The sequence below is a fragment of the Dermacentor andersoni genome, chromosome 11 (genome assembly GCF_023375885.2).
Source record: "Dermacentor andersoni chromosome 11, qqDerAnde1_hic_scaffold, whole genome shotgun sequence".
NCBI classification, from domain to species: domain Eukaryota; kingdom Metazoa; phylum Arthropoda; class Arachnida; order Ixodida; family Ixodidae; genus Dermacentor; species Dermacentor andersoni.
In genome coordinates this window covers 108091384-108110051 of record NC_092824.1, presented here as the reverse complement: position 1 = coordinate 108110051, position 18668 = coordinate 108091384, and the positions used below count along the sequence as shown (strand labels likewise).

At 45.2% G+C, this 18668-nt stretch overlaps 1 protein-coding gene across 11 annotated transcripts in view; it reads left to right on the top strand.

Moving 5' to 3' along the window:
- Positions 1–18668, top strand: part of LOC126539424 (uncharacterized) — an 83442-nt gene that overhangs the window by 46345 nt on the left and 18429 nt on the right. For 5 of the 11 annotated variants that reach the window (XR_011891065.1, XR_011891064.1, XR_011891066.1 and 2 more), the window contains one exon: positions 2721–2912. The exons of the other annotated variants lie outside the window; for them this stretch is intronic. The gene's annotated coding sequence lies outside the window, so the exon portion shown is untranslated. The remainder of the gene's footprint in view (positions 1–2720; positions 2913–18668) is intronic. 11 annotated transcript variants of the gene reach the window in all.

Here is an 18668-nt window from a genome sequence, read left to right as displayed (position 1 = left end):
GAGACATAACTGTTAATGCACTTAATCTCTTCCTTATGTTTAGTAATCGAAGGCTGACTCACGCACGCACTTCCACCATTATAGATATGACATGCCTCTACCATAAGACGCGTATCTTCATTCTTATGCCTGTACAATATCGCGCATTCTTTTAACTCTGGCATCCAGTTAAATAGACCGGCACGTGTACCCGACAGGCATTCGAGAGCTTACGGAGATGAGTTTTGTGTCTTTCTTTTTTCGCCTCAGTGCTCCCTTCAGTTGATAGTCGGCGTTCGTGTTGTCCAGTTCTCCACTCTTGTGTCCTGTCTGCACGCCTCATCTCATTTTTACATTATGAATCCTTACCAACTAGCCCAGCTTTCCATCGTTCTAAGCTCCGATTACCCTTGTCCTGCGCCAACCGATCCGAATCAGCACACGCAAATTTCCTAATTTCATCGCTCCACCCAGTCTTCTGCCGTCCTCGACTGCGTTTGCCTTCTCTTGGTACCCATTCTGTAACCCTAATTGTCCAACGGTTATCTAACCGGCGCATCACATGACCTGCCCAGCTCCATTCTCACTTGATGTCAATTAGAATATCGGCTATGCCCGTTTGCTCTCTGATCCGAACCTCTCTCTGTCTGTCTTGACGTTATGCCTAACATTCTTCGTTCCATCGCCCTTTGCGTGATCCTTAACTTGTTCTCAGGCCTCTGTGTCATTCTCCAAGGCTCTGCCCCATAAGTTAGCACTGGTAACCACGCTGTTGTGTGCGGCCATGGATAATGTCGTGTTGGTATTGAAGAGAGGCCGCTTTGTTCTGCGGGCATCTAGAAAATGATGCAGTTTGGGGCGCGTCGCAATTCGCGCACTTAGGTTGTCTTATAGACTTGCAGTCTTTGTGATGGTGGTCTTCTGCACATATTTGGCAGCGCCTTGTTCCTCGGCAGTTTTTCGCTAATTGACCAAACCTCTAGCAGTTGTAGCAGCGTCTGGCTGGCCCCAGATATTGCTCGACTGTATGGCTAGTGAAGCCAAGGTACGCTCGCTCTGGGATCGGTCGGTCATAGCGAAATTGGAAAATTACACTTCTAACGGGGTGCGATTCCACGGTGCCATCTTCTTGACGTATGTAACGGGTCTGACATGTGGCTGATGTGACTCCTGCCTATCTCAAGTATTCTGTTAACTGTGTGTCTTCTAGAGGTACGTTTCTGATTTTGCCAACATTTCATATGTATGACTCCGGAATAAATGGTTTCACTAGTACGCCAGCCACCTGCACGCATGGCAACAAACACTTGGCTGATCCGAGTGAACTCAGTGACCGAGGAACTTTTGTCTTTGTTCACTGGGAAAGAACCTACTTCCTCTTTTGCTAGCGCAACGATTTCTGAGGCTACAACATTTGGGTTCGCTTTCCAAAACGTTTTCACTTCTTCAATCGGTCGGAATACCGCAGGAATTCTCTCGAACCTCCCTTTATGTCACAAGAGTGAAAGGATCTGCCTCCTCATCACATTCAATGTCCTCTTCTTCGCTAAGGGAATAGGTCGATGTTTTCTCATTCATGTCGTCAATGTGATCTTCCACTCTGACCTTGTTCGCACGGCCTGCTTCGTCCGCCATGCTCCCTGCTTTTCTCGCCGCTTCCAGGATCAGTATTGGTGGCCACATGTAAGAGACCCTGGCGGCTCCAGGCTGGCTCACAGGCTCGTCGGTTCCGAAGCCATGCTGCGGTAATCGCGGCCCTTGCCACGCTTGCACATCCCCGTTGCTGCCTTGCCCCTCCGCCACGGTGGCAGTTGAACGACAGCGCTTGGTGCCGTCGCGCCGCTCATAGGTATTGGCGATTGCTGCTGATGTCTTCGAAGCCGTAAAAAGTTTCCACGATAGCCGCTCTAGTGCCCGATTTGCCTCGGCAGCTACACTTCTTCCTCTTCCACAAGAATATATACCAGAAGAGAACGAAATTCGATGCTGCATAGACGTTGTTGTTTGACGACCGCCATTGCAATGTCGACGCAGAGGTAGGACAGATGCTGAATAGCAAGCGATGCAGTGAGCAGACAAGGGCACTACTTGGCCAACTGACGTACACGACAGTATTGTTAGCATGCCTTGCAGCACGCGTCCGTATTACTTGCACTAAAGCTTCAGTGACAAATGTTTTGGTTATTTCTGGTTGTCGTTACTGTTTGCTAGAATAAGTATCCATTTTGACAATTTTACCTGCGTGATCCGATTGTGGTGCGCTGATATGTTTGCATACGCTGGCACATTGACTATAATAATTGATCTGTCTATTATCAAGACCCTTAATTCCTGTGCTTGGGGGGGGGGGAGGTCTTCACAATCTTCTGCGCCTGATTACGTTGTGATAAGTATGAACCAACTAGGCCGGCAACAAGTAACGATACTAATAACGGCCCATGTATTATACTACTTTGAGTGTATTGTGGGTTTTTAGGACACCCTGTCGGAGAAACTGAAATGGTGAATTTCAGAAGAATTCGATAACCGAAAAATACAACCTTCCCCTTCATGCGGGCCACCTTGATCGCTGACGTTAATGCCTCAGCACCAGCTGCGTGCTTACGTGATCATTCTATATTCAGAAAATGATGACGACGATGCTTCTCTGCTGTGACACGTGTAACCTTAGAAGAATCACTACTTCGTGTTCCTGCTTCGCATACCATGGACCACATTTCGTTGCTTTCTTTGGGATGCAGCGCACTGCAAAGGAGGATACCAGAGGGCAAGAACAAGTCCACGTACGGTGATGGACAAGGATACGGTGAAAACACGCAGTTCATCGCAGCCGTGGCAGATGATGCCATCCGTTCCCTAGGGGTCGAATCAACGTGTTTTGAGTGACGTCAACGCAGACGACACCGACATCAGATTTATTGTGGACGAAACTGGTAAGCATAATGTCCGCAAACGTGGCTTGAAACTTATATCACTGCAAAGCCTAACTTTAAGCAAAATTTGTAGGCGAACGGTTTACTACAAAGAGCGCTCCCATTTTGCAACAAACACGCAGTGTACGTTAATTAGTGTCATCCACAAAACGTACTTTGGTGTAAAGTTTTGTCGTTGCAACGTTAGCCAGATAACAAATAAGATAATATAATAAGATAACACCACTTGCGAGTGGTGGCGCTGGCTAACACTCCCAGGGTTCTACTAGGACACATAAATACCCAAGAAAGTGGATGGGGAAACAGCGCCGCGGTAGCTCAATTGGTAGAGCATCGCACGCGAAATGCGAAGGTTGTGGGTTCGGCTCCCTCCTGTGGCAAGTTGTTTTTTCATCCATTTTAATTTCCATTAATTTATCGTTTCTTTATTTCATTTATTAAGCACAAGTAATTTCCCCTACGTTGTCCTTGGTGTCAGTGTTTGTTGGCTTCTCATGATATGACTAATAAAAAGTGGGACCCTCGGTTAACCCCCCCTTCTCGTTAGCTTAATTTTTGTTATACTGGAATGGCGGTTATACTTACATGAAATGGATTGAGCGGCTCTATTTTGTACGGTTTCCAGCATTGAGATTAAATACTTTTGATGAGGCGACCAGATAGATGAAGCAAATTCAAGCTGTGGGCGGACGAAGGTTAAGTATATCAATTTGCGTGTATGAGCTGAGCAATGACGCAAATTTCGACGTAAGTAACCCAACGTTTGTGACGCTTTAGCACATATGTGGGTGATATGCAATTGCCATGAAAGGTCGGATGTAAGATGCAAGCCTAAGTACTTACATGACACCGCACGGGGCAGTGAAACGTTGCCTATAGAATACGTGAAGTTAAAAAGTGACTGTTTACGAGTAAAGGAAATTGTTTTGCACTTATTCGAGTTCAACGTCATAAGCCAGTTATCACACCAGCCATAAACGAGGTTAAGGTCCTTTGGAGAATCAAATGGTCATCATGGTTTTCAATTGTGCGGTATACGATGCAGTCGTCAGCAAATAGTCGCATGCAAGAGGAAATGTTAGAAGGTAGGTCATTAATATAAATTTTTAAAGAAAGCAAAGGGCCTAGCACGCTGCCTTGCGGAACACCGGATGTGACATCAGAAAATGAAGCAAAGTTATTGACGACTGTGAACTGCTTGCGAAAAGATAGAAAGTTACGAAGCCAAGATAGCGTTAGAGTCTAGTCTAAGAGCAGATAGCTTAGCGATGAGGCGGCAATGAGCAACGCGATCAAATGCTTTTGAGTAGTCAAGAAAGATGCAATCAGTTTAAAGGTTATTATCCATGTTAAAGTGCAAGTCAGTAGTGAATTCCAGTAACTGCGTATCACACGAAAAATATTTTCGGAACCCATGGTGATTATCAAGAAAGGTTATTAAACTCGAGCTGGTTATAAATATTCGACGCAATAATTGCTCAAGCATTCTGTAATATCTGCAATTGAGCGAGATAAGGCGGTAGTTCTCCGCCATATTTCTGTTACCACTTTTAAACACTGGAATTACTTTTCCAACTTTCCAATCAAGTGGAAGATGGCCTGTTGATAAAGATGGTGAAAAAATGTGATATCATATTTTGCTAGAGCTAGACAATGTATTCTTCAAGATTTTAGAACATATGTTATCGAGACCAGCAGAGGAAGATACTTTAAGGTTAGTAATGAGGCATGCGATTCCTTGAATTGTGATGGCAATGGGCTCCATCTATCGAAATTCATGATCAAGAATAATGGGCATTTTTGAATGATCTTCAACAGTGAACACAGATGAAAAGAACCTATTGAATTTATATGCGCTCTCTTGATCTGACAGCTCGACTTCGTCACCTTTTTGTAGTGATATGTGATGGATAGTGCTGTCTGGAGCAATCGTTCGCCAAAACTTTCTAGGATCAAAAGCTCTTAATGAAGGTAGGTCGCGGTAGTAGTACTTGTCTTTAGCCGAGGTTACTTCAGCGCAGTACTTCTTTAAACACTTTTTATATTCAGCCCATAAATTAGCATCGCGCGATTTCTTAGTACGTTTGTATAAGTGTTTTCTTCTGTTACGCAGAGTACGAATATATTTATTAAGCGAAGGCTTAGATTTATCATTCGTTATTGTGACTAGAGGAACGGACTTGAGAATTAAGGCTGAAATGGCGTTTTTAAGGAGTACTCAGTTATCATCAATGTTACGATTTTAGAAGGACGGCAAGAAGGTTTCATTAAAGAACGCATCCAGGTCAGTATTCATTTTAGCATAGTTAGCCTTATTATAATCGCGAATATTAAAGGCACGTTGATTTGTGACTGAAGCAGTTTATTGTCACTAAAACCATCTAGAAAAGAAATTGGACCGACTGTTTCAGGAGCGTTAGTGAAAATCAGGTCTAGAACTTTAGTTCCTCGAGTGGGCTCTCTGACAAGTTGAAATGAGTTGAAATCTAAGGTTAAGTTAATGAATTCAGCCGACTTGTGACAAGGGGATGATAGCTGCGGCCAATCAATGTTCGGAAAGTTAGTCGCCGAATATGTAGATATTCTCAGCAGAATATTGTTTTGTTGCATTGTCAATACTGTAACGTAATTCTTCAACAAACGATTGGTTATAATCAGGAGGACGATAGCAAGAACCAATTAATAATATGACAGATAAGGATGAGCATACAACCCAAATAATTTCAAGGGCTGAGTTAGTGTATGATATGCGATGAAATATTTCGATTAACAGCTACTAAGACGCCACCTCTTCTTTTTTCGGTGCGGTCATGCCTATATACGTTGTACACAGGGCAATCATGAAAAATTTCGTTGTTGGTTATTTCGGGTCGTAGCCAAGTCTCTGTCAAAACGATAATGTCTGAATGACTGTTTTCGATAAAAGAACACACCAAATCGCGCTTTGGGAGTAGGCTTCAAATGTTAGTGAAAGATAAGGATATCGACTATACTGATGAAATTGATTGGGTTATTTGCGGCACGTCTCTACAAGTACCGTTTTCTAGCTATCTGAGATGAAATGACCTTGTCAGTTGCGTGATCATACATGTAAGTATTATTGTCAATACGTAGGTTGTCTATTGACAGCTTTAATGCTTTGTTTTGCGTTTTGAAAAATTCAACCAACTTCCTCCTAGCAAGCTGCGTCGATGGCAAAAAGTCTTCTCGAATCGAGAATGCAGATCCCTTAAGTTTGTGCGCAGATGCTAGGATGACCTGTTTATGTTTAAAGAAGCTTAGCTTTGCTATTATTGGTCTGCGTTTGTCCTCGGCGAACTCACCCAACCTGTGTACACGTTCAAATTGTGTGCCGTTTGTTTGTACGCCAAGTTTATCCGAACAAATTCGATTGGAGATAATTTTGGTAAATATTTTTATAATACTGGGAGTAAACTAACGGGCCTATAATTGTTCAATTTTTTAACGTCTCCCTTTATGTGGAGTAGTATGTTTTCATTCTTCCAGTTTTCTGGGACCCTTGTAGTCGATAGACACTTCGTATAAAGAGCCGCCCGTTTTCCAACCATTATGTGTCCTCCATCTTTGATTAAATCGACTGTTATTCCATCTCCTCCTGCCGCTCTTCCTCCTTTCAAGTCTTGCAACGCCCTTCTGACCTCATCTCTAGTTACAGGAGTTTCTGGATCATGTTCATTATTGTTGCGAATGGAGTTCTGCTGAGTCCTCTGGGTACTGTACAGGTCACTATAGAATTCATCCGCTGCATTTACTATAACCTCGAGATTGCTGATATTACCCTGCTTTTCTTTCAGTGCATGCATCTTGATTTGTCCTATTTCAAGCTTTCTTCTCACTGATTTCAGGTTGTGTCCATTTTTTATGGCTTAAGTTCTTAAGTCTTACTCATGTTATAGTTTCGAATATCACTTATTTTCGCCTTGCTGATCAGTTTTGATAGTCCTGTGAATTATATCTATCTCTTGAGTTGGACACTTTCATTGTTTGTTGTTTATTTTTTAGGTCCTTAGTTACTTGGGAGAGCTTGCCTACTGGTTGCCTTCCTTCCGTGCCTCCAACTTCATTTGCTGCCTCTCAAGTCAGCCCAGTTACGGTATCATTCATTACCGCTATGTCATCTTCATCTGTGTTCTAAGCCTGCATCGTTGTTTGCAAGTACTAGCCTGAATTTGTCTGCTTTTATCCTTACTGCCTGTAGGTTGACCTATTTCTTGTTGACCAATTTTACTCTTTCTCCATTCAAATTGAGGTGAATCCTAGCCCTCACTAACCTATGATCACTGCACTTTACCCTATCACTTCTACATCCTGCACTACGCTGGGATCAGGAGAAAGTATGAAATCATTTTCATTTCTAGTTTCACCATTAGGGCTTTTCCACGTACACTTTCTGTTGCTACGCTTCCTGAAAAAAGGTGTTCATTATTCGAAGCTTATTCCTTTCTGCGAATTCTACTAGCATCTCTCCTCTAGCGTTCCTAGAATCGACGCCGTAGTTGCCAATTGCTTGTTCACCAGCCTTATTTTTCCTCACTTTTGCATTGAAGTCGCCCATTACTACAGTATACCGAGTTTGCACTTTTCTCGTCGCAATTCAAGATCTTCATAAATCTACTTCATCATCGTGTCTGGATTAGATGTTGGAGCGTAGGCTTGTACTACCTTTAATCTATACATCTTATTAAGTTTCATTACGACTACAGCTATCCTCTCATTAATGCTGTAGAATTTGTCAATGTTGCCCGCTATGTGCTTATCGATTACGAATCCTACCTAGTATTGTTTCTTATCCGGGAGACCTCTATAGCAGAACGTGTCCGTTATTCAGCAATGTATAAGCCTCAGCAGTTCGTCTAATCTCACTAATGCCGATGATATCCCAAACAGTGTCTGAGAGTTCCTCAAAGAGTCCTGCTAAGCTAGCCTCACTCAAGAGTTCGGCAATTAAAGTTTGACAGGGTCAGTTTCCATCGGCGCCTGTCCAGACCCATAGTTTCTTAGCACCCTTTGCTGCGTTACAGGTCTCACAGCAGCCTTGGTCTGGCGCTCCGCATCTGCAGGGGACTGAGGGCCATGGGTTAATTGGAGGAATCATTCGGGAGGTAGTGGCCGAATCCTGCACAGGGAGGTCAATGCCTGTTCTGTTGAGGGAGTGTCTTTGTTGAAGCTTAGTGGGCCTTCCTAATTTGGTTGTACCTGGATTAGTATAGCCCCACTCGCTCTCGGCATCTTTTGCCGGTGTCGGGCGTCACTCCAAGCCTGCAGATGTTGTGCACTGGAGAAGGTGAATTTCAAGCTCACCATCGTAAAATTTAAAGAAAGTCTTATAGAAGGATTCGAGCTTCCGACTATTGCAACCGAACATTCTACATAGCTCAGTTAGATAATTCTGTAGGCAGCGAGGCTACCTTATCGCCGACAGGTACAGCCCAGAGGGCCCTACGTGCCTAAAATCTTGTTTGTTTTATCCGCTATAGATGGTAACTCAGTATAGAACAATTTCTAGTGCAGGTCGCCGTGAACTCGGCTAGAGGGACTTAAACCCTACGCCAGAGCTGCAAACGAAACGCTCGACCTCCCTCTAACAACAACGGCGGAGGTGAGGGGAGCCATACAGGATCTGCGTACCAAATCTGCCCAGGGAGTGGACGGCATTAGTAATAAAATACTGAGAAACCTAGACGAGGACTCTGTTGAGGCTCTCAACGAATACATGAATCAATGTTGGAGGGTAGGCGCCATCCACAGACAATGGAAGACCGCCAAGGTCGTTACGATACCGAAGCCGGGAAAAAAAATTACATTTGGAGAACTTGTGACCCATCTCACTTACCTCGTGCCTGTGAAAGCCAATGGAGCAAGTAGTGCTGAACACTCAACAGGCACATGGATGAGAAGGGGCTATTTCCTCGTACCATGATTGGATTGCGATCCAAGCTATCGACTCAGGACATGATGCTGAGGCTCAACCATCACATTATTGACGGATACGGCTGTTCTCCTCTAGACACCAGGGCAATACTACGTTAAAGCATTTTTGACGAACCGGACGGCCGTCCTAACGATCGGGGGGATTGAGTCAGCCGAGTTGGAGTTGGGGAGCAGGGGCACGCCTCAAGGCTCGGTCCTTTCGCCCTTCCTCTTCAACGTCGCCATGCTCGGTCTCTTTGAAATATTAGGAAACATAGAGGGCTTCCATCATAGTCTCTATGCGGACGAGGTTACCCTCTGGGTGGCAGGGGGCAGCGACGGACACATACAAGAACTCCTGCAGAGAGACATAGACGCGGTGGAGGCATACGTCAAGCCGAGAGGCTTGGGTTGTTCTCCGCAAAAATCAGAGCTCCTGCTCTATCAAACAGCCCGAAGGGGATGCAAGTCACCAACAATAACGCCACCAATCGAACTCTACACCAGTGGGAGGCAGCTCATTCCGACAGTGCCCAGCATCAGGGTCCTTGGCCTGCGAATCCAGGCTAGCGAGTACAACACGGAAACCATAAGAGCACTCGAAAAGAGCGTATATCAGACGACCCGTAGCATCTCGCGGATCGCCAACCGGCACCACGGGATGCAAGTCGGCCACCTTATTGGACTAGTTCAGGCATTCGTCCTGAGCCGCCTGGTCTACGTCGCCCCGTTCCTGAATCACAGGAGGGACGAAAAGAACAAGATAGACGCCATGATCAGGAACGCCTTCAAACAGGCATTTGGCATACCCGTCACAGCCTCGAATGAACGGTTCGAAGCACCTGGGCTGCACAATAACATATACGAGCTGTTCGAAGCTCACAGCACCGCTCAACTGGAAAGGCTCTCCAAGAGCCGGACAGGGCGGCAGATTTTACAGTCCCTGAACATTAATAACGAATCCCGATCTGGAGCCAAATTGGACATCCCAGCGGAGATCAGGACAAACATCTACGTTCTACCACTACCCAAAAACACGCACTGGTGTATAACGCGGAACGGAGACAAACAAGAGCACAGCCAATCCAGAAAAGATTAGAGAGCTCTGAGGACGTGGTCTACGCGGACGCCGCTGATTATGATGATCGCGACGCCTGGGCCATAGCAACTGTAAACCAACAAGGCGATTCAATCGCGTCCAGCACGATTGGGGATGAGTTAGGGAGGAGGCGGCCATTGCCCTGGCAATGACGGCATCCTCAAAATACAAATTCATTGTGAGCGACTCAAGTCGACCATTCTAAATCTCGCAAGGGGGCGTGCGTCTTCGGAAGCACCCAACATCCTGCTGACCGGTTTTCGTGGCAGCCGAGTCAAGGGGTCCAAATAGTCTCGACGTCGGCCCACTCCGGCCTCTCTGGGAACGAGAACGCGCACGACGCCGCTCGAGGTCTAACCAACCGAGTCGACGCGGACCTTTCCACCGCTGACGCTCACTCGTTTCGCCGGTCGGGGCGGGAAAGGGCCAAGGGCCAAGTATCCTGCAACACACAGAACTTGAACTAAGTGGCAATCGGTGGCATGGCGTTTGCTCCAGATGAACACCTTCCCTAACCCTGTAGCTTACAGCCGCTGTTACCCAGGACTGTATACAGCCGAATGCAAAATCTGCAAAGGCAGAGCAGAACTTCAGCACAAGGTTTGGTCGTGCCCTCTCAAACGTAGTCACGTACAATAGAAAGATCACTCTTTAGAAATCAGTGGAGCAGTGGGATACAGCGCTGCTCCGCTCCGATCCGGAAGTGCAAGTCCGACTCGTCCAGATGGCTGAAGACGCCGCCGGGGTCCAAGAGCTCCTGGCTGCTGCCTAAAGGGAGAAGAAGACAGAAGAGGATCTCCCACCTCTTCCCCTCCCCTTGACTCTATCCCGAGCACACAATAAAGTTTTTATCTCTCTCTCGCTTTCACTCGCTGTCAACCATACAGGCGTACTGACGACCTTTCACCGTTGCGAATGCATGCTCGTGACCTACAGGAGTACCAACGAAAAGCCGCGAAAACGAACATAAGTGCAAATGTAGAAATAAATGGACTCAAACTAAGACCTTTTTTTTTTACTTGACGAAAATCTGTAAACATTATACTAATCCACAAAAAGCGAGACGTTAAAGAACTGAACAATTGTAGGCATATCAGCTTACTTCCAGTATTATATATAATATGCAAGATAATCTCCAATAGAATAAGGGCAGCACTTCAGTGTTGCAAGGAATGTTAGGCGTAATGTTACGAGACCAGAAGGCAGTAGTGTGGATCAGACAGCAAACGGGAAGAGCCGTATTCTTATTGTGGCTCGGAAAAAAAATGTAGCTGAGCAGGTCATGTAATGCGTAGGTTAGATAATTGGTGGACCATTAGGGTTCCAGAATGGGCGCCAAGAGAGAATTGCAGTCGAGGACTGTAGATAGGTGGCCTGATAAAATTAAATTCGCCGGCGCTAGTTGGAGTCGGTTTATGTCCACTGCAGGTCTTCGCCCTGCAGTGGACATAAACAGGCTGATGATGATGATGGTGAAAAAGTAGCTGTGGGATTTTTTTACGGTATTTCTCAATGTATTCATGTGTGCTGCCTGAACTATTTGGTTACGGAATGCCTCCATTACTGCTGGTGTCTCTGCTGAATCAAATGCCTTTTCGTTATCAGTGAATGCCATACCGTGGGGTTGATTGTATAGCAGATTTCTCAGTTAGTATTGATGACATTGACATGATTCATTGTAGGATATTCTCTATTGAAGCCAGTCTGTTCAAGTCATGTGGTGCCATGATTCCATTGGAAATTATCTTAATGAATATTTTATGTAAGCTAATGGCCATATAATTCTTCAAACCTGTAACGCCCCTTCTTGCGGGTTAGTTTAATGTTTAATGCGTCAGAAAGATTATCGAGGCGGTCAAGATTGGTCGTGCAGAAGAGGGGTGTGTAAGCATGCCATCACTTACATTGACTCAAAAAAAGCTAAGATTTTTAGATGGTTGGTGATTAGGAGCACGGTGATATCACCTTGTGCCACTCATGCTGATTGTTCTTTTCCTTTTTCACCTTTCACCTTTCACAGTAACAAACAGTTGAAGTCAGCGCTCTTTTCACTCGGTTTCTATCGTCGTCCCTTCATGTTTCGCTCTGTTACGTAAGTTATAATGAACCAACCAGCCCAGCAAGCAACCATTAATGTTGGCATTATTATTATTATTATTATTATTATTATTATTATTATTATTATTATTATTATTATTGGCAGTATAGATGGCCGCAGGGTTTCCAAACGTAATATCTCCTTCATCTTAGATTAAATCGACTCTTATTCCATCGTCTCCTGCCGTATTTTCCCGGGAAATGTCTTACAAGGCCATCTAACGTCATTGCTAATTATGGAAGGAGCCACTGTATCCTGTTCATCACTGCTTCCAATGAAGCTTCTGTGGCTGCTCTAGGTACTGTACAGGTCCGTGTAGAATTCATCTGGTGCTTTTACTACGAGTATATCACCGAAATTGCTGATGGCATTACCCTGGTTTATTTCCTTGCTCGCATCTTGTCCTGTGCTATGCCAAGTATTCTGAGAGATTTCACGCTGCGGCAATTTTTTACTGCTTCCTCAATCTTTTGGGCGTTATCTTATCGAATATGGCTTACTTTCTTCTTGTTTATCAGATTTGACTGTCAGCGAATTCTATCTAATCTGTTGAGTACGACACTTCCATGTTTTGTCGTCTCTTTATTTTGTGCTTTGTAACTTGGCAGAGCTTACCTTCTGGTGACCGTGGTTCCTCACCTCCTACTTTAATGGCTGCTTCTGAAATCAGCCTGGTTAGGTTTCGGTCATTACTTCATTGTTAGGTTCACCTTGCTCTTCTGACGCTGTATATTTTTTTTTGGCGAGCACCAGCCTCAAGCCGTCTGCTTTTACCCTTGCTGCACCTGGGCTGTCCTGTTTCTTCTAGACTACTTTTGTTCTTTCTCTATTCCAATTAAAAACAATCCTAGACCTCGCTTTTCTTTTATCACTGCCCTTTACGCTACCTAACATACATCCTGCACCATGACTACAGTATAGTGAGTTTGCACCTTTCTCATTGATAATTCAGCACCTTCATAAAGCTCCCCCATTTCTTTTTCATCATGACTGGAGGTTGGAGCGAAGACTTATGCTACCTGTAATCTATATATCCTGTTCAGCTTTATTACGACGACTGCTGTATTCTGACTAATGCTGTGGACTTCATCGATGTTGCCCGCTATGTCCTTACGGAATAGAAGTCCTACCTCGTATTCTCTCTTATCTGGAAGACCTGTGCAGTGGCCGTTAATCTGCGCTGTGTAAGTCTCAGCACTTCTTCTAACCTCATTAAGGCCACTAATATCTCAGATAACTCGAGAAATTCTTGAAGAAGTTCTGCTAAGCTAACCTCACTCGAGAGTGTTCACCCGTTAAAACGTTGCCAGATGCAGTTTTCAGAGATCCTTAGCACCTGTATTGGTTAGGCGCTCTATAGACGCTGGGAACTCAAGGCCACGGGTTAACTGCAAGAGGTGATTGCAAAATTACGTGGTATTACGTGCCAAAACCACGATCTGATTATCAGGCAGGTCGTAGTAACCTATTCTGAATCAATTTGGGCCACCTGAGCTTATATGACGTGCAATTACATTTAAGCACGGGGTTTTCGTTGCATTTCGTCTCCGTCAAAATACGGCCGCCACGCCCGGGATCGAAGTTTCGACATCGAGCTTAGTAGCGTCACGGGTTGTACGCCAGCCTCGAGCGCACTTCCCTGGAAGGCGGCAACGCTCGGTAGAAATAGTGCTGCGGTCATCTGTGTACTCGTGTAGTTCGAAACAGCTTGTTTTGAGCATTTGCCATATTTATTACTGTGAGAGCCGCAATTTTTCTCGATATATTAAAGAGGTGTGGCCATTAAACGGGGGTGGGCCATTGCGGCCTAATTTTTCTCGCTGTTTAATTTCTTGATTCGTGATTTCTTCGACCAAGAAGAGCGAGGGAACGCTGTAGCCCTCATTATGCATATACTTGTTCACGCAAGCACGCCACTCTGCTGGTGGCTGTCTATAGTCCTCAATGCTGTCGGTGTCACCGCTGCTCAGATTCGGCTAGGTAGCGCACTCGTGGATACACTCGTCCTCGGTGCCCTCCATGTAGCTATATAGGACTGTAACGTCGTAGCTTTTCACAGTGACGTCCGAAAATGACACATGACACGCACTCAGAATCCAAGAGCATGCAAAGAAGCTGCGACGCTCTTTTCAGTCTTCGAATTATTTATTTGAACATGTTTTTTTCGTGTATTCGGCTGGCAAGCTGGGGATGCGATCCTTAGTCGAGTAAATGCCGCATTACGAGTTCTGTTCGTGACGGTCGCGTTTTCGTTCAACAATCACCTGTGCCGGCTGGCTATTAGGCACCGCTGCATGCCAGACGGGTTCAGCAATCGTGAAGTCTCAAAGCGAACGCGCGAGTTATCACAAGATTTGTACGATCGTTCAGTGCTGGTTGTCCAAGTAGCACGGCGGTCACACACACTGTAGACAAAAATGTGACAGATAAGCTCTTCGGAGATGCGCAAGGTGGAGTATATAACGTTCACGACAGGGGGAAATGTCATCTACCCGGCTTGTAGCACGGAAGCACACACACAAAAAGAAACATATTGATTTTGAGAAACTCCGCAGTTGACGAAAAAGGTAGCAAACTCGTGCGACCATGCGGAATCACAGCCCAATTTCCAGCAAAGCTGCCCTTTTAGAGCAGTCGCCTTAAGTATTTGAGTTGCCCGAAATCAAACCCCATGCTTTAAGCTTCGTCCATTCCAAACTTTGCCAGTAATAGGTTTTGGGGATGGTTTCCTAAGGAATTATGAAGGATGCATTTGACCCAGATGCACTTCACTTCGCGTACAGATCTGCTACAACGTTCTCTCCTTTTACTAGCAGCGAAACTCACTCGGCGTTTCTTTAGACTCTGAAACCCTTCGCACGCGAGCCGTGTATGCGTCGTCGATAGCAGGACAGCACGGCGGCGGTGTGAATGCGCCTCGAGCGTCCGTTTAATCGCTGCCCCAATGAACACGCTGCCCCATATTCCTCAGCCGTTCTTCATACTAAATTTTACTGCGAGCTTCCCTCACTTCAAAACTAGTCCAGCCCATATCACCCGGCACAGCTTCATTTGTAGTCTTCCCGTGAGCGCCCAATGCGAGGCGACCCACTGACCTTTGGTTCCCGTCGAGTCCTGATTGTACCCCTGATTTAAAGCAAACAACCGCATTTCCAAAAGTAAGTCCTCGAACCATTACACCTTTCCACATGCCTCGAAGGACCTCGTACCTATTGTATCACCATAGCGCTCTTTGCTTCATTATGGCTACATTTCTTTGCCCCTTCACTGTTATTTTTTCCTGTGTTTCCATATATCTATTGCCTTCGTTTATCCATATACCAGGGTATTGATATTCTGTGACCCGAGGTATTTCCTGGCCCTGTATCTCTACTGTCTGTTCACTGTTTTCATTGAATACCATAACACCTGATATTCTAACACTAAATTTCAAACCTAAATTGTCGCCTTCCTGCCCACAGATATTAGCGAGACGTTGCAAATCACTTTGCTTGTTAGCTAGCAACACAATGTCGTCCGCATAAAATAAACCTGGGAGCTGCTGCTCTATTTCTGTACCCGCCTGTTTGTATGAGAGATTAAGCCCGATATTACTTCCTTCTAGCGCCCTGTCCATCCTCACCATGTACACCATAAACAGCACCGGGGATAAAGGGCACCCCTGCCTCAGTCCCTTGTTGATATGAACTTTCTCCTCACTCCTCATCCCTTCCCAATCAACGCAAACGGTATTTTCTAGGTAAATTTATCTCAAAACTGGGGTACCCCTTGGCCACACTACTAACCAGGTCATTGAAGAACGCCTTTAGCCATCATTTAGACCAAATTGTACACCGCATCCACAGCACTGTCAGCCTTTATCATTCCTGCTCGCTAACATTCGAAGTGTTGTTCCCAAGCGTGATGCACTGTGCAGTCTAATAGGCTCATCTTCTTGCGATGTCTTACTAATAACAGAAACATGGCTTAACACATCAATCGATCATACCGAAATTCTCCCTTACCTCTCGCATTTTGACATTTTTCGGAAAGATAGACCCGATAACTCACGCGGTGGGGGTGTATTAATCGCCACTAAGCGTAACCTGCATTGTTCACTTGTAAACCTCTCTCCACAATTGGAAATGATTTGGATTCGATGCATTGCTACACACCCGCACATTCTGATCGGTATTTGCTATCGGTCTCCTAGTACAGGCAGTTCTTTCACGCCTTCACTTCATGAAGCCGTAAATACGTTAACAGAAACATATCCTAACAGTCCTGTCCTTCTGTTTGGCGATTTTAGTTTTCCAACTATTGATTGGTCCGATCCTGCCTCTGCATTATCTAAAAGCAGCCCCACTAGCGACTTCTTAAACACGTGTATTATAAAGTACAAGTTAAAATGCACATTTCTTTACAGGTATCCATCTTGATCACTTCTTTCTCTTCCTCCTCCTCCCCTGTTCTTCTCTTCTGTCTTCTTCTTCTTCGCGGGAACATCACATCCTCCCGGACTTCGGTTTTCATCCCTCCTGGGATGATAAGGTATGACGTTTCCCACTGTTGCTATTTGTTTTTCCTTCCGGTCCCAATTAGTGTAGCGATTTCAGAATTCCTTGTTGCTTGATGGTCTTCATCACTGTGTAGGGCCCAGAAAATCTGGACTTCGGTCCATCTAAACTCCTCCGTACTAAAGCTATCGCCAGGCTCTATTACAGGCATCTTCGAGCTATGTCGCAGATCGAAGTGTCTCTTCATGGTTGATCTGTAGCGTGCAAGCTCCTCCTCTGTCTTGCGCCTTTCCTGCATATCTACTTTCCCGACGATTCCAAGGTCGTAGTCTGCCGGTAGCCAAGTTGCTTCGCCTGATGCAGCAAAGTTAGGCGTACATCATAATCCCATGGTATGGGAATGGTTGTGGTGCCTGACTGCTGCTTCCAAGGCACACTTCCATCCTCCACGGAAATCATGGTAAATTGCGATGAATATTTTCAAATCCCGAATGAGCCTCTCAGCTAGGCCGTTTATTTCTGGATGCTAGGGTGCGGCGAATCTCAGGGCAATTCCTCTGTCACGGGCCCATTCTTGAAGCTTCTTACTGCGGAAGCTGGCCCATTGTCGGATACCACTACCTTGGTGTTCTTGAACATATTCCGCTGCAGTAACGTCAAAACAGAGTTGGCGTCTTCCTTTCCTGGCTTTGCAGCTGCCATGCGTGTGCATTCATCTATTGCGACAAGGAATGCTTGAGTCTTACTGACTCCCTCTCCTCGCTTTTTTATTTCAGCAAAATCTAGATGAATTACTTCAAATGGTACTTAGGAATGATTAGCGATAACCATTTGATTCCCTCTTAGACGATACTTGGCCTTGTTAATTTGGCACTGGTGACAGGTTTGCACGTAGTTCTTGATATCTTCCTTCATATTTTTTCAGATGAATCGACTTTTTATCTTCCAATAAGTTTTCCAGAATCCATCATGCCCTCCTGACTCTGGGCTGTCATGGTACAGCTTCAAAACCTTTTTCACCAAAGTTCCTGGCACGCAAAATTTGCCATTATTGCAAGTCAGGTCTTCGGTGCCTTCCCACAAGCTGTAAACGTGTTCATGATCAGATGTTCACACTTCTGTGATGTGAAGCCTGGAAAGAGCATCTGCGTCAGGAAGCTTATCACCAGGTCGATGGCTTACATCGAAAGTGAACTGTTGTATTTCACTGATCCAACGCGCCACCCTGCCCTTAGGCTGGGTTAATCCCAAGAGGTAGGTTAACGCTCGGTTGTCAGTGAAAAGCCGGAAATGACGACCCTCTATGTAGCTTCTGAAATACCGGAGTGCCATCACAACAGCCAGAGCCTCTTTTTCTTTGGTCGTATAATGTTCTTGAGCTTTTGAGAACGTAGAAGAATAATAGCCAATTACCTTGAGTTGGCGTCCTTGCTGTTCCTTTGTGTCTCGTTGATATAGAACGACCCCTGTACCATATTAGGAAGCGTCCGTGCATAGCCCGAAAGGCTTGTTGAAGTCAGGTAGCACAAGCACAGGATCCGACGATATAGCTTCAACAAGGTACTCGTACGCTTTCTCGCACTCCTCACTCCACATAAATGGCACATCCTTTTGCGTCAGCTTCGTGAGGCATCGTGTCTTTGCAGCGTAATCCTTAATGAACGCACGAAAATGACCGGCGAGTCCGGGGAAAACACGGAGTGAGTGTAGGTCATATGGCTTAACGAGCTTCTTCATCCTTTGTATAGACTCCTCTTTTGTTGTTTTAGTTTTGCCGTCAAAAACTCTTCCTAGAAAGACAACATTCGTCTGAAAAAAATCACTCTTGTTCTTGTTAATCTTTAACTTTGACTTGCTGAGGGCTTCTAACACGCACGAAAGGTGTTTTTCATGTTCATCTCTTGTACGTGAGTATATGATGATGTCGTAAATGTATACGTTACAAAACTTTCCCAGGAACTCATCAGGAATGCCATTCATGATTTTCTGAAACCAAGCTCCAGAATTATTCCAACCGAATGGTAAGCGGTTGTACTCGTACACATTGAAAGGTGTTGCAAAAGCAGTGTACTGCTTGTAATCTTCTTGTAGTGGCACCTGCCAGTATCCTTTACAGAGGTCGATCCGAGAGA